The 13,766-nt window shown below is 60.0% G+C and overlaps 1 long non-coding RNA gene across 1 annotated transcript; it reads right to left on the bottom strand.

Moving 5' to 3' along the window:
• Positions 1-1,255: 1,255 nt before the first annotated feature.
• On the bottom strand, positions 1,256-12,981 carry LOC125753092 (uncharacterized). Its single transcript, XR_007404104.1, has 2 exons — positions 3,425-12,981; positions 1,256-2,079 (listed from the first exon to the last, which is right to left on the bottom strand). It is a non-coding gene; the product is annotated as an uncharacterized LOC125753092 (long non-coding RNA).
• Positions 12,982-13,766: the final 785 nt, after the last annotated feature.

Below are 13,766 nucleotides of genomic sequence, written 5' to 3'. Positions count from 1 at the left end.
TGACCCTGGGGTCCCGGGATGGAGTCCCACGTCGGGCTCCCTGCATGGGGCCTGCTTCTCCCTCTGCCTGGGTCTCTCATGAATAAATAAATACAGTCTTTTTGGGGGGATTTGTTTTGTTTTAAAAATTTTATTCCCCAGCCCCGTGCAGCTCCCCATGCTGCCCGCCCTGTGCTTCCCCAGGGGAAGTGCACCGGCGCCCGCCCGGCCAGCCCGGCCGCCGTTCTGGTGCAGGGGTGCCCGGGGGATCAGCTGGGAGCAGTGACGATGGCCACGGAGCACCGTGTAAGTGTTCAGTTTTATTGAGATAAAATTTACATGCCCTAAAGCTCCCCACTTAAAATACACGATTCAGTGGGTTTAGCATATTTACAAAATTGTGCAACCATCATCACTAAGGTTAGAACATTCCCTACCACGCCCCACAAAAGAATAACATGTACTAGCAGTTCTTCCCATTGCTCCGGATCCCCCAGCCCTTGGCAACCATCCAGAAACTTTCTGCATCTATTGGTTTACCTGTTCTGGACATTTTGTGTAAATGGAATTATACAGTATTTGGTCTCTGGTGTCCAGCTTCTTTCACTGAGCATTACATCCTCAAGGTTCATCCACGATGTAGCATGAGTCAGTAGTCCATTCCTTTCTATGGTTAAATAATATTCCATCCTATGGTGGTTTTTTTGTTTTGTTTTGTTTTTGATTTGCCTATTCTGGGCATTTTATATAAATGAAATAATATAAGTGTGGCCTTTTATGTCTGGCTTCTTTCTTTTCTTTTTTTAAAAATAGACTTTATTTATTTGAGACACAAAGAGAGCACAAGCAGGGCAGGGGAGGGGCAGAGGCAGAAGCAGACTCCCCACCAAACAGAGAGCCCAATGTGGGGCTCCATCTCAGGACCCCAGGATCATGACCTGAACCAAAGGCAGATGCTTAACCACTGAACTGCCCAGGCATCCTTATGTCTGGCTTCTTACACTCAGCATAATATTTTCGAGGTTCATGCATGTGGCATGAGTCAGTGCTCCCTTCCTTTTCAGGGCTGAATAATATGCCATTGTACACATAGATCACATTTTACTTATCCATTTGTCACATGATGGACATTTGGGTTGCTTCCACATTTTGGCTAGAAAGCCAAATCATGCTGCCATGAGCACGCATGTACAAGTGTTTGTGTGCACAGCTGTTTCCAATTCTCTTGGGTAAATAAATATCTAGGAGTGAATTGTCAGATCAAAAAGTAACTTCATTGTGTTTTTTAAGCAGCTTTATTGAGATATAATTCACATACCATACCATTCACTCATTTAAGGTGTATAAATCAATGGCTTTTCGTAGATTCCGTGAACATATGATACATTCATCAGCACAATCAAATTTAGAACATTTTCATTACCCCAAAAAGAAACCCTATACGTCTTCCATCCCATCATCTCTCCGCCCGAGGCAACCACTCAGCCACTTCCTTTCCCTGTGGGATTGCCCTTTCTGGGCAGTTCATAAAAATGGCACCACACAATACGTGATCTTTGTGCCTGGCTTCTCCTACCTAGCACGGTGTTTTCCAGGTTTCCCCATGCAGCATGCACCAGTATCTCCTTCTGTTTTATTATCACATATTGCTGAATGCTATTCTAGTTAATTAGGCCATGGGGTGCATGGGTGGGTATGTCCTATACCACGTTTGTCCTATACCAAAACAAACATTTGGGTTGCTTCCTCTTTTTGGCGGTGACTCTGTGTTTAATTTTTAAAGAAACACCCAAACTGGTTTCCCAAGTGGCTGCACAGATCTTTTAGTGAGTACTGGCTGTGTACCCCTTTCATGCTCACCCCTACCCAGTGAGGCAGCTCCTCGTATTCATTTCACTTTGCTGAGGCATAGAGAGGGTGGGACACTTGCTCCAGGCTTCCTCGGATCCCAAGTCGTCTGTGCTGTAAAAAGCAGGGCTGCTGTGGCTGATGTGGGCTCTGGAAACCAGCGCCTTGCTCACATGACCGCTGGGGTGCTGGTGGTCTGCAGTGGGTGCCCTGTGATTTCTTTTATTTTGATGCCCCCGGCAGATTTGGTGGCTACAGAAGGAAGACATTGTAGGAAGGATGTGGGCATTTGTCCTGGGCTAGCACTGGGCCCAGTGTCCCTAGAGGTGGGCCTAAGACTCCCAGACAGGGTGTGTAGAGAATGGGCAAGGACATTAGGGCCTCTGGCCAGGGGGCAACTCTCCCAACCCCTCCTGGGTGTCCCTCATCAGGGGATGGGATGTTCCAAGCTGCCCCAGGTCCCTGGTAAGGGTTCAGGAAACTTTGGTCCAATTTTTGGTCAAAGGACTGAATGAACAAATTAACAAAAGCCAGTGGCCAACAGCAGCCAGAGGTATTTCAGGGCATACAGGACAAAAGCAAGGGACCCGAGGGCCCAGCTTTTCGGAGGTGACAGTCCTGCTCCGAGTGCCGGGGGGGTCAGCAGGGTGGGGGTGAGATGCTGGTCCTGGAGCACTGTCCCAGCACTGCCCCAGGTCCTCACGGTTGTCCCAGGCCACGGGGCCAGGTGGAGATGCAGGTCTAGAAGGTGAGACTGAACCCCACCAGAGCGTCTCCGCGAGATGACTGCGGCCCGGGCACTTGGCGCTGTGCTGGGCATCTAGGCTTCATGGCTCTGCAGGGTCGCTGCTTGTTCTCAGTTGCCAGTCAGCTGGGGGAGGCTGACGAGGGCGCCCTGTGCCTGGAGTGCAGGGTGGTGGGGGCAGGGCAGCCTTGGAGGGAAGCCCCAGCAGGGGGGCTCCCCAACTCCGAGGGATCCAGGCTTGGGGACATGATGTGCTCTGGGTACTGACCACATGGGGTCTGCAGGTGGGCCGGGGTGGGGGGGCGGCCGAGGCTCCCCGCGAGGTGTGAGAGGCAGCTCTCACACCAGGAGGAATGTGCTGGCCCCCCTGCTCCTAACCTTGCTCTTCCCCCACCCTGTGCACGCCAGAGGTCATCCAGAGGTTACCCCGGGGGAAAAGCTGGCATGAGAGGCAGGATGGCCGGACCCAGGCCGCTCAGAACCCTCAGGCTGCGGCCGGCCCTCGGCTGACTTGGGCAGAGCGGGAGGGCGCAGAGGCAGGGCCCCGGGGGCTCTCGGAGCCGGCCGCTTGGTCCAAATCCTTGGGGATCCTGGACCCCCGCCCCCCAAGGGTGTACAGAGCCCAGCCCCCGCGCACTCGCAAAGACAGGATCTCAGAGGCCCAGGCCGAGCCAGGCTTCCTCAGCCCTGCTGGCTGATGGCTCACATGGGGCCCCTGCCATCAGGAGAGGCCCCGGTTGGCCAGGGGCCGGGAGGACAGGTGGCCCAGGTCAGGACTCCGTGGCCCTGGAGGGGGCAGAGGCGGCGAGAGTCCCACTGCCTCCCCGACAGTGCACCTGCGAGGGACAAGACCTGCGGGGCCCCAGGCCGAAGGTAGGAGCATCTCCTGGGCTTCATGGATGTATCCCCTCCAGGGAATTTTCGTGTTAGGTCCAGGGAGAGGCTCAGTTAGCTCCGCTGCCTGGAGTGGCCGGAGGAGGCCAGTGGCTCTGAAGAAGGAGGCACCAGGGACAAGGGAGGTCTGGGGGCTTCCCCCCTCTCCCCTCAGGGACTCTCCTGCCACCCCGGATACCAGGCGGTGTGGGGACCATGAGTCATAATGCCCACCCTCCCTGCTAGAAGCTGCAAGCCGGGTGCTCTTCAAAGGTGGGCTAATGCCCTCCAGGCTCCCTAGCACCCCTGCAGAGCCAGAAGCCAAGGCTCAGGGAGCCCAAGGAAGGCCGGGAGGGCCGCTTCCGGGCAGGGGTGGGCGCCCCGAGGCCCGGAGCCTGTGCTCTCCCCACACTGTGGAGGCTGTGCTCAGGTCCAGGCCCACAGGCCACCCCACCCCCAGCCCACCTGCCAGGGCTGAGATTTCTTCCCAGCAGGGGTTGTTCTCCTGTGTGCAGTGAGGAAGGAAATTGCAAATTAATCTTTATTTTCATCTTGGAAGAAAACCTTAATTCTCCGCATTGAAATGATCCTCGTCATCCCAGGGAATCAATTATGGGCTTTAATTGCAGCCAGTCCTCGCCAATCGGAGCAGGGCCAACCCGCCCGGGCCGCAGGCGCACCTCTCTCCTCCCAGTGCGGTGCCACCCCTCCATCGCTGCCACCCCTCCTCCGAGTGCTCCCTGGGCGCTCTGGGGCTCCCTGCGTCTCTTTGTCTCTCTCCCTCTCCTTCTGTCTCTCGTGGTATCTGTCTCCCGCTTTTCCTCTGTGTGTCTCTCACCATGTCTCCGTCTCTGGGCCTCAGCTGCCCCTCCCCGCCAGCACGGACCTGTGGCCCGAACCCCCAGGCCATCGACAACCCCCAGGGACTGGCTGGCTTCCAGGGCCTCCTCCTGCCATCAGTCTTGGGCCCCAGAGCCACAGTCTTGAGGCAGGGCCATGAAGGTGGGACGAGTTCTTGGCCTGGCCCTGGCTCCCCGGGGACCCCCACTCACCCCCACACTCACCCACAGTGGCCATCCGTGTCTCCACGGGGCACAACATCTCAGGCTACCCTTCCAGGCCAGAGTCATGTGGAGCTCTGGGTCTGGGGGTTTGGGTGGGGGTGGTGGGGCCCAAAAGATGGGGGGCCCAGGAGACCTGCAGGGCCCAGAAGGCCAGGGCTGCTCCAGGCGCACCTGGGGGCAGGGTCCAGGAGGGAATGGGCAGCCACATAGAGTGTCAGGGCCTCACCCCTCTGGGCCACCCTTGTATCCACAGGCTGGGCACTGCCCACAGAGTCGCTCTGCAGCACCAAGTGGTGCGCATAACGGGGAGCTTGGGTGACTCCCCTGCCTGCCATGCCTCTGGGTCACCGAGCCCTGTCCCTCATTCATCTTTAATTCATGGCTAATATGCCACACAATCTCTTTGAGCAAAATGATATAAAAGATAATGCTAGGGAGCCCTTTGTCCGCCAACGCCCTCTCCTGCAGCCTCCTAGGGACCGCCACTGGCTGTTGGTTTGGAGCACATCCTTGCTCGCCTTCCCCCAGGCACCGAAATACAGAGACCAGTGTGTGCAGAGTGCACGTGGTATTGCTTTATGGCATTTCTTTTAAGTTGGAACATGTCTCATTCCATAGGTATCCTTTTGCAACTTCTTGTCACCTGTTTTGGGATCTAGCAGGATTCTTTTTAAATTTTTTAAAAGATTTTAGATATTTATTCGTGAGAGACACACAGAGAGAGGCAGAGACACAGGCAGAGGGAGAAGCAGGCTCCCTGCAGTCAACCACTGAGCCACCCAGGCACCCCTAGCCACAGGATTCTTGCAGGACATCTACACTATGCCACCCACCACTGCTGAGGGGCTGCCCCACGCTGATGAATATGTCGTTTGCTTGCCCACAAGGGCATGTGGCTGTGCCCCCAGGGCACTAGCGTGTCATGTCAGTTACTAGGTGTGGCAGCCTGCTCCCCAGAGCGGCGATGTGTCCACGCCTACGAACATGGGGTCCCATCCCCCACCTCTTCACCTGCCCTTGACATAATTAAACTTTTAAGTCTTTACCAGCTTGACTGGTGCAAAATGGCATTTTCTTGTTGCTTTAGTGTATATGGGGATGAGGCCCATGGCTGCCCAGGCAGCCACAAGGGAGGGTCACAGATGCCCCCTGGTTTTGGGGCTCAGATACAGGTGAGGAGTGGAAACAGGTAAAGTGAGGGGGTGACAAAGACCGATAGGTAACCCTCAACTCAGCGCAGACACATGTGGCATTCCCAATTCTTGCAGCAACCCCGGGGCAGTGATGGTTAAGGTCCCGTTATTCAGGAAAGCCTGTTGGAAATGATGATGGTCCAAGTGGGCAGGATAGGGCACCACGTCTGCCTGATTCCAGCGCCCTCTAGGCCTCACTCAGGCAGGTGTGAGGGACACACGTGTGCGCAGCCTCACACACAGACACTGCACACCTGCACACAGAGTCACCAAAAACCACGTATGCAGCTCCACGGGCACCGTGAGTGAGACTTGCCCACACGTCTGCATCATCCACCTAGGCCTTGACATCATCCACAGGCCTTGTTGCAGCTGGGCCCTGACACGGGATCACACTCACCTGAACAGGTGTCCCGTGCCAACACACGCATGCACCTGCAGGCTTCTGCATGGGTGCCCAGACTTGCGTCTGCTCCGGTTCCTGTGCACATTCCATTGTGCAGAGGTCCCTATGTACCCTGGTCCACTCAGGACGGTCCCCGTTGCCAGGCCGGGACCCACACCAGCTGGCCCTGCAGACCCTCCTGCACAAGCCCCTTTGGGGTCCAGCAGGCCTCCTCTGGAGCTCAGCCCCTGCTCAAATCCTGCTCTACACTATGACCATATTTGCTCAGGGATCTGTGGTCTTAACCAGAAGCTTCTATGGTGCACTTACCATGTCTGCCTGGGGGGCGGAGGGGAGGAGAGACGGGCTGCGGGCCAGTGCTGGGAGGAAGGCCTCGGTTGGGGGTGTCTGACTCCATTTCTGTCACCTCTGCCTCCAGCTTAGGACCTTCCCCTGTGGTCCTGGGGGCTCCCCGTGCCCTCGAGCCCTGAGGACCAGTCCTGAGTGCACTTAGGTCCCCGTGCAAGGCCTGCGTCAGCCAAGGATGCATTGTGCATTCTCCAAACAGATTCAGCCTGCACGTGTGGGGCACCTGCTGTGTGCCAGGCTCTGTTCACCAGACATGGCCATGGGGCAGAGACCAGCCCGTGCTGCCAGGAGCCTCGTGCTCTTGTCAGGGAGCCCTGCGAGAAACAGGGAGCCAGGGGGGAACAGCTCCACAGGTAGCTAAACTAGGGGCGGGGAACACCTCTCACAGGGAGGTCAGGGGTCCCTTGTGAGGTGACACCTGGGTGGAGAGAAGGAGCCACCAGGGCAAGGGCCGGCAGAAGGGGTGCCTGGCAGACAAGACAGGTGGGCCTGAGGCCCGAGAGGCCTGCGCGGGGTGACAGCAGCCTGGGAGGGGCCGTGGAGGGTTAAGGAGGGAGAGGAGGGACAAGGTGGGAGGGCCCCGCCCCACTTCCTGCAGGGCTGCAAGTACTGGGGAGGGGAGCAGCTCTGACTGGCAGGCAGCGGACAGCCCCGGGGGTTGGGGTGTTGGAGAGCTCGTGATGGCCCCCTGGCCCTGGGAGACCAACTCCCCAGGAGGAGACCCGACTCTCCGAGCCCCTGCTGCCCCGCACGGTGACTCCCGATGACACCTGTCCCTCCCTCCCTCTCCTGCTGGTGTTTCCTGGGACCATCCCCCAGTGAACCACCCCCCGAAGGCCAAGGTCACTGTGCGGCCTGTAGGCCAGGCCAGCGTGGCCAGAAACAGTAAGAACAGCAGTGAGGGGGCCAGCTCCAGGGGGTGTGCTCCCGGCCAGGCCCCATGGAGGCCCCATGGACTAACCCATTCAGTCCCCAGTGGCCACAAGCACATGAGTGAGGGGCACCTGGCATGTGGGTTAGGTGCTATGCCATGTGCTGGGGACGGCAATGAACAAACCCACAGAAACTTCCGTCTCTGGAGCTCACGTTCATGCGGAAGAGTGGACAAGTAAGGTGAATCAGCAAGATATTGGGTGCGTGAAATCATCAGTAGGGAGAACACTAAAGCAAGGAGGGATGGGGCATCTAGGGGTGACTCTTACTGGGTTACCCAGACAGGGCCTTGCTGAGCAGGGGGAGGGAGCAGGCTGACTGGCATCAGAGGGAACGGCAGGGGCAAAGGCCCTGTGGTGGGAGGCCAGGGGAGGGGAGCAGTGGGGGGTGGGGAGGGTCATAGGACAGTAGATCCAGGAGGTCATAGGCAGGTGTGTAGGCTTTACCCTGCAGGAGGTGGGGGCCCCGGGAGGGTTTTCCACAGGAGAGAGGCTTATGACAGGTACTCCGGCTGGTGCAGAAGCAGGCTGCAGGAGCTTGGGCAGAGCAGGGGCCAGTGAGAGGGGCTGGCATCTGTGTGAGCCACCAGGCTGGCATAGGTGAGGAGAGCCTGGCTCTGGGTGGATGCCGAAGCCGACTCCCACTGCCACGGAGGGTGCGAGCCAGGGGGCCACAGGGGCTGCTAGTGCCATCACCAGCTTTGGGATAGGAACACAAGTAACTCAAGGACACGGCTAGGAAGTGGCACAAATTGCTATTTTTATATGAAATCTGCATTGGAAAATGGTGGTGATAAACATTTGAAAAATGTGAGGGCCTATGGAACAGACAGGAGCCCGCGCCCTGCACTGCGGCATGTGCTCTGGCATGGCCAGGTCTCAGAGGGCGATGGGCAGCCCTGGGAATCCCTCCTGGTCCCCGGCTGATTTTCCCTGCACCCTGCTGGGCTCTGCTGAGGGAGGCAGGAAGAGCAGGCTGGAGGCACATCCCAGGGTAGGGGATGGTTGTCTGCAGTGCTGGGGAGGGTGGGGAGGAGGAGGGACCTGCCCAAGGCCCCGCCGAGATGGGATTACTGGCCATGGGAAAAGACCCCTAGAGGGGGCAGGACTGGGACTCACAGAGACACATGGGCATACATGGGCTCCTGTATGTCTGCAAGGGCCTGGGACCCAGGGCACGTCCCAGACTGGCAAGAGCCACTGCTGACTGATCCTGCCCACGTGCACGTTATGACTCATAAACAGAAACCCAACTGCAACATAACGAGAGGGGAAGCTTCAGGCACAGCTGGATCCAGGTGCTCAGCTGAGGCCTTCAGGAATCTTCCTCAGTGTAGATGTCAATCCTTTGTGGTATAAACTTCACTCCGTTCATGGTGACAGGATGGTGATAACAGCTTCAAGTTAATATCAACCAACTCAGCAACCCCAGCCGGAAGACAGGGCCTTATTCCTAAGGCCCAGAAAAAGAAACCAGTGAAATGTCCAGCCCTGCCACCCCTCGGATTTTGGAGGTGTGGAGCAGATTGGAGGAACCCTGCCCGGGGTCCTGGAACCACTGAGACCTGTGACCTGCTGAGGGACCACTCCCTCCCCGAGTCTGCCCCTTGCCCCACCGTGAAGTAAGAACAGCCCCAGGGCACAGAGAATAAGGACAACAAGAAGTAGGGATTGCCCGGGGCGGGGGGTGGGTGGGTTGGCAATGGCACCATCTGGGAAGGACGTGGGCCCTGGGTCCCTTCACACCTGGTGTCAAGAGGCTCCCAGGGGACCCTCTGGGCCAGAGCAGGAAGGGGGGCTGGGTGCGGGGCTAGAGGTCTCCCAGCCAGCAGAGCTCACTCCAGGGGCTGATGCTGCGCTCCCCAGAGGGCCTGACTAAACTACCCTCCCCCAGCACCCCTGAGCCAGGCCTTGGCCTCCAGGGGCCCAGATGGCTCCCTCCAGGCTGTTCTACCTTGGACATGTCACCTGGCCTGTCTGGGCCTCCATCAACTAGGGAAATGAAGGTGAGCATCCCCACCTCGTAGGGTGTCATGAGAGAAAGCATGTTGCACACCCGACCATGCCCACCTCACTCTGTAGCCACCCCAGCTTCCAGAACTCTTTTCTTGGCTGGATCGCCGCTCTTCTAGGGGCAAGCTGTGGTTGGAAGAATGAGCAGTAGGCGCGCAGGGTGGGATGGGCGCTCCGGGCAGGTGCATGGCAGGAGCAAAGGCATGGTGGAGGCAATAGGACGTGGTGCTGGGACCCCTGATGGGAGCTGCCTCGGCTGCGGTGGGGGCGGTGAGCGGGCATGGGAGGCAAGGGCAGGAGGTCCTGCAGGGCCACCACAGGCGGCCCCCCACCTCCGGGTCAGGGTCCCCCGGCCACCGCCCTGTGTACAGCAGCGGCTGGGGTGCCTGGGGGGCACTGCCTCCCGGGACGACGGTGGGCTGGGCCCGGAGCAGCAGCCTCAGTATTTCCACCCGGGATGTGGGCACCCCCAGGACTAGGCCTCTTTCCACTACCTTCCGGCCACCGGGAGATGCTTGTCTGTTTTATCAGTGGCACCCCGTGACTCGGACAACCGTCTCTCCTTATCAGCAGCCCACCTGACTGTCGATAGGGGTGACAGTCGCCCCACTGCCCGCGTGTTCGTGTGTGCACCCAGACCCTCAGCTCCCAGGGCCCTGCACCAGGACCAGCTATGCCCTGGGACCCAGGCTGGGCGTGTCGTGAGTTGGCAGCGGCCATGTCCCCCACGGGGGCCGCTTCCCTGTGCTGGGAGGTGAGGCAGAGGACCAAATCCTTCCCCTGCCTCAGTGTCCCCTCTGTGAAGGAAGTCCGGGAAGCCGGGGTCCCTAAAGCTGCTTCTTGCCTTCTGCCCCAGCCAGAAGCCAGGGAGCAGCAGGGCCAGGACACCACCTCTGAGCCTGGCCCCCTGTTCCAGCACCAGCGTCCCGGCCATCGGCAGCCACCTGTGAGGGGAGCCCCAGTGCTGAGGCCAAGGCCTGGACCACGCAGGGACCCCCCGCGAGATGGAGCAGGGGCCACGCCGAGCCCAGATGTGCTTGGGCCACACCCGGGGAAGGCTGTGCAGCCAGGCTGCGGGGACGCCCGAGGGCCCGGTGGCCGGCGGGCCGTGGCCCCTCTGCCCTGCCAGATACCAAGAACCAGCGAGATGTCGCCGATTGGTGCTATCACCTGTGCCATCGTCCAGCCCCCCCTCTGATGAGGCGGTGAATTGCTTCACCTCACAGCATCCCCATTACACAACAGTCTTGCCTGGTGCTCGCCCTCGGCCGCCTGCGCCCAGAGGCGTCCGGCCCCCTGTGCCCCTGTGTTGGGACCTGCCTGAGGCCCTTGGCCAGCCACCCCCCCTCCCGGTTTTCCTCCTCCCTCCTCTGTCTTCCTTCTGGGCTCCCCTGTCCCCCGCCCCCTGCTCAAGGGCTGTGGAGGGCACACTCTGAGGTCCACACCCAGCTCCTCAAGGAGTCTTCCCCAAAGTGGCCCTGCTGCTGGTTCCCGGGTGGTGACCCCACAGAGGCTGGCCAGGCATCCTGGGTCCCCTCCTCCCGGCTCCCTCACGCACCCAAGCAGTGCGGAGGCCAGCTCATTGCCAACCTGCCCCCTCCTCCCCATCTCTACTGAGTCCCCGCCCCAGCCCCTCACCTGGCCTCCTACGGCCCCCAGGTCCTGGCCAATGGCCTCATGCGGCCTTCCCCGCAGGGATCTGAGCAGGGCCCTTGTGATACTGGTGGAGGTGGAGGTCCTGGGTGTGGGTGAGGTTAGTGGCTCCACGATGACAGTCCAGGGGCAGCGTAAGGAACTGTCGTGGGAGGTCCTGCTTGGGTCGGGAGCTGGATGGGTCAGGTCTGGCTTCTGTGGCTTGGTCTGGACTCCAGTTATGGAACCCTTGGGAGACGTGGGCTTCTAAGGCTCCCCTTGGAGCTCTGGGGGAAGGCCTGGCTCCTGCACCCCACCTGGCCTGCCCCCCACCTGCCTTTCTAGATCTGAGCCCAGAGACTCTCAGAGCCCTGTTACCCTTGGAGGCAACGTAAAAGATGGGGTGAGGAGGGGCGTTCAGAGGGTGCAGTGTGGGGGACACAGAAGGGTGTAATCACGACTAGGGGCTAGTCGGTGGGGAGACACTGGGGTGGATGGTGCAGGGAGAAAGGACTCATGGAGAAGGTGACTTGAATTGCACTGGTGACCATAGCAGGCTAGGGCCACTGAGCTGCGCTCCCCAGCCGCTCCAACCACCCGCCCAGCAGGGTCTGTGCTCCCCTCCAGGCCTCCAGGTGTGGCAGGTGGGCCAAGGGAACTGGGCCAGAGAGAGGGATGTGGAGACCTGGAGACACAGGCGGTGCTGGAGGGAGCAGGGGACACGGGCAGGGAGGCAGGGTGTGTGTGTGGAGAGCACCCTCACTGGCCACCTTCTGGGGACAGGGAGCCATCAGGACCCACCCTGGGGAGGGAGCGTGGGTGCGCAGGAGAGCAGAGGCTTGGCCCTGCAGAACAGGATGGCCACAAGCCCTGTCTGCTGGGGACTGTGCTGGAAGCCTGGAGGCTGGGGGCTGAGTCCATGGGGTGACCCCAGAGGGCCCAGGCAGGTGGCTGAACCTGGCCCCTTACCCCAGCCTCCCCAGGTCAGCCTGGGCTCCCAGTTGGCCTTTATCTGGAGCCCCAGCTGTGGCCACGGGAAGTGGCCGTTTCTCTCCTCTGCTGTCTCCCTGCCAGACCCGGTGGCGATGATAACATGGGAGGGTGCGTGTGTGGGGTTGAGCAATATCTCGTGGGATGGGGGGGCGCACGGAGGTTCAGGGTGTGTGACCTCTGCTGAGGCACAGGGGTCAGGGCTCCCCAGCTGGGCTTAGGGGAGGGGGGACAGGGATGTGGGGCCCAGGCTGCCCCCAGCGCACCACATCCAGGGAGTGCTGGACTGGGACCCTGGGCTGGCCCACAGGAGGTGCTCCACAAATGTGGGCCTCTTCCCAAATCCATGCTTGTTACCAGCTTCCATCCCCCTACACGGAATCCCCAAACCTTCCCAGAACCCTCTTCTTCCTCCCAGCCTCAGCCTGCACGGCCCCCTCCCCTGCTCCTCCACCAGCCACAACCAAAACCAGCCCTGGGAGTCGCCCTGCGACCCTGTGGTCTCTGCCCCTGACCTTCAGCACAGGAGTGTCCAGAACCGGCATGAAGCTGGGGCCCGCGGGCTCTCTTGAAACCCCAATCTGATGCACTCTCTCCGCCTACACCCTTCCAGATGGCTGGCAGCAGCCTTCAAGGCCCCCACCCCCACCCCATGGGCCTCCACAGATACCCCCTTTACTTGCCCTGCCCCCAGCACTGGTGCTCAGCAAGGGAATGGGGCTCGGACAGACAGGGGTGCCCAGGGGTGGGGTCAGCTGCTCCCCAAGGGGGCATGAGCACCTTCCCCTTCCCCTCCCCCAGCTGCCACCGATGCTGCCTGCAATCAAGACCCGGTGCTTGGCTGAGCTCCACTAATTAATGGCATGACTCTGTTATCAGCCAAGTGCTAATTACTCTTTTTAATCGGGGCTGCCTCTGTGGAGGCTCCTGGAGGCCCGCAGAGGCTGGGATGGGGGTGGGGGTGGGGGGCGGGGGGAGCCCGGGAGCCATGACCTCATCCCTCCTCACACAGGCCCTATCAAGTGCTCTCCTAGGGCCCCTCCTCCAGCTGTGCCCTCTGCTGGACGGCACCCCTCCTCCTCCTGGCGAACTCCTACTCTCCCTTCAAGACCTTGCCCGGGGGCCCCTCAGTGCGGCCCCTTCTCACCCGTCATGGCCACGCAGGCAGGCTTGGCACTACTAGGAGCTGAGACGTTGTGAGCAGGACCGGCCTTGGTCTCCAGAAGGGGGCTTGGAAATGCTAAACCCCAGGTAAAGGCGGAGGAGGCGGGGAAGGCCTGAGGCCTGGATCAACCAGAGGGTGAGCTGGCAGTGAAGGGGCCTGGCTCAACTTGAGGGGGACTCTGGACCACGGAATGGCGGCACTGAGTCCCCTTCCCGTCCCACCAGGTCCTGGGGCCTGGGCCCCAGTGACTTGCAAGGCCTTGTGGCCCAAGAGACAAGCTGGCCCTGGACACACGTGTCACGCCCTGTACACCCACTGGACCCGATGCCCTCTCCCCTCCACTCCCACGCGCACACTGGAGGTCCTCGGCCGGCCGGACTGCCCTCCTTGAGCCCACAGACACGCACACCCAGTACGGGCAGACAGACACCTGGAACACAGACGCACACACAGACACGGGCAGGGCAGGCCTGGGACAACAGAAGCTGCCCCTTCTCCTGCCCGGGGCCCCCAGGGCTTCCCGTTTACGAGACTTTATCTATCAAAAATATATTAACCCAGAAGCCTGTTTCCATCAG

Source organism: Canis lupus, chromosome 20 (assembly GCF_003254725.2).
Source record: "Canis lupus dingo isolate Sandy chromosome 20, ASM325472v2, whole genome shotgun sequence".
Taxonomy (NCBI): domain Eukaryota; kingdom Metazoa; phylum Chordata; class Mammalia; order Carnivora; family Canidae; genus Canis; species Canis lupus.
Note: the sequence above shows the minus strand (reverse complement) of the source record. Positions and strands in the feature narration are given on the sequence as shown.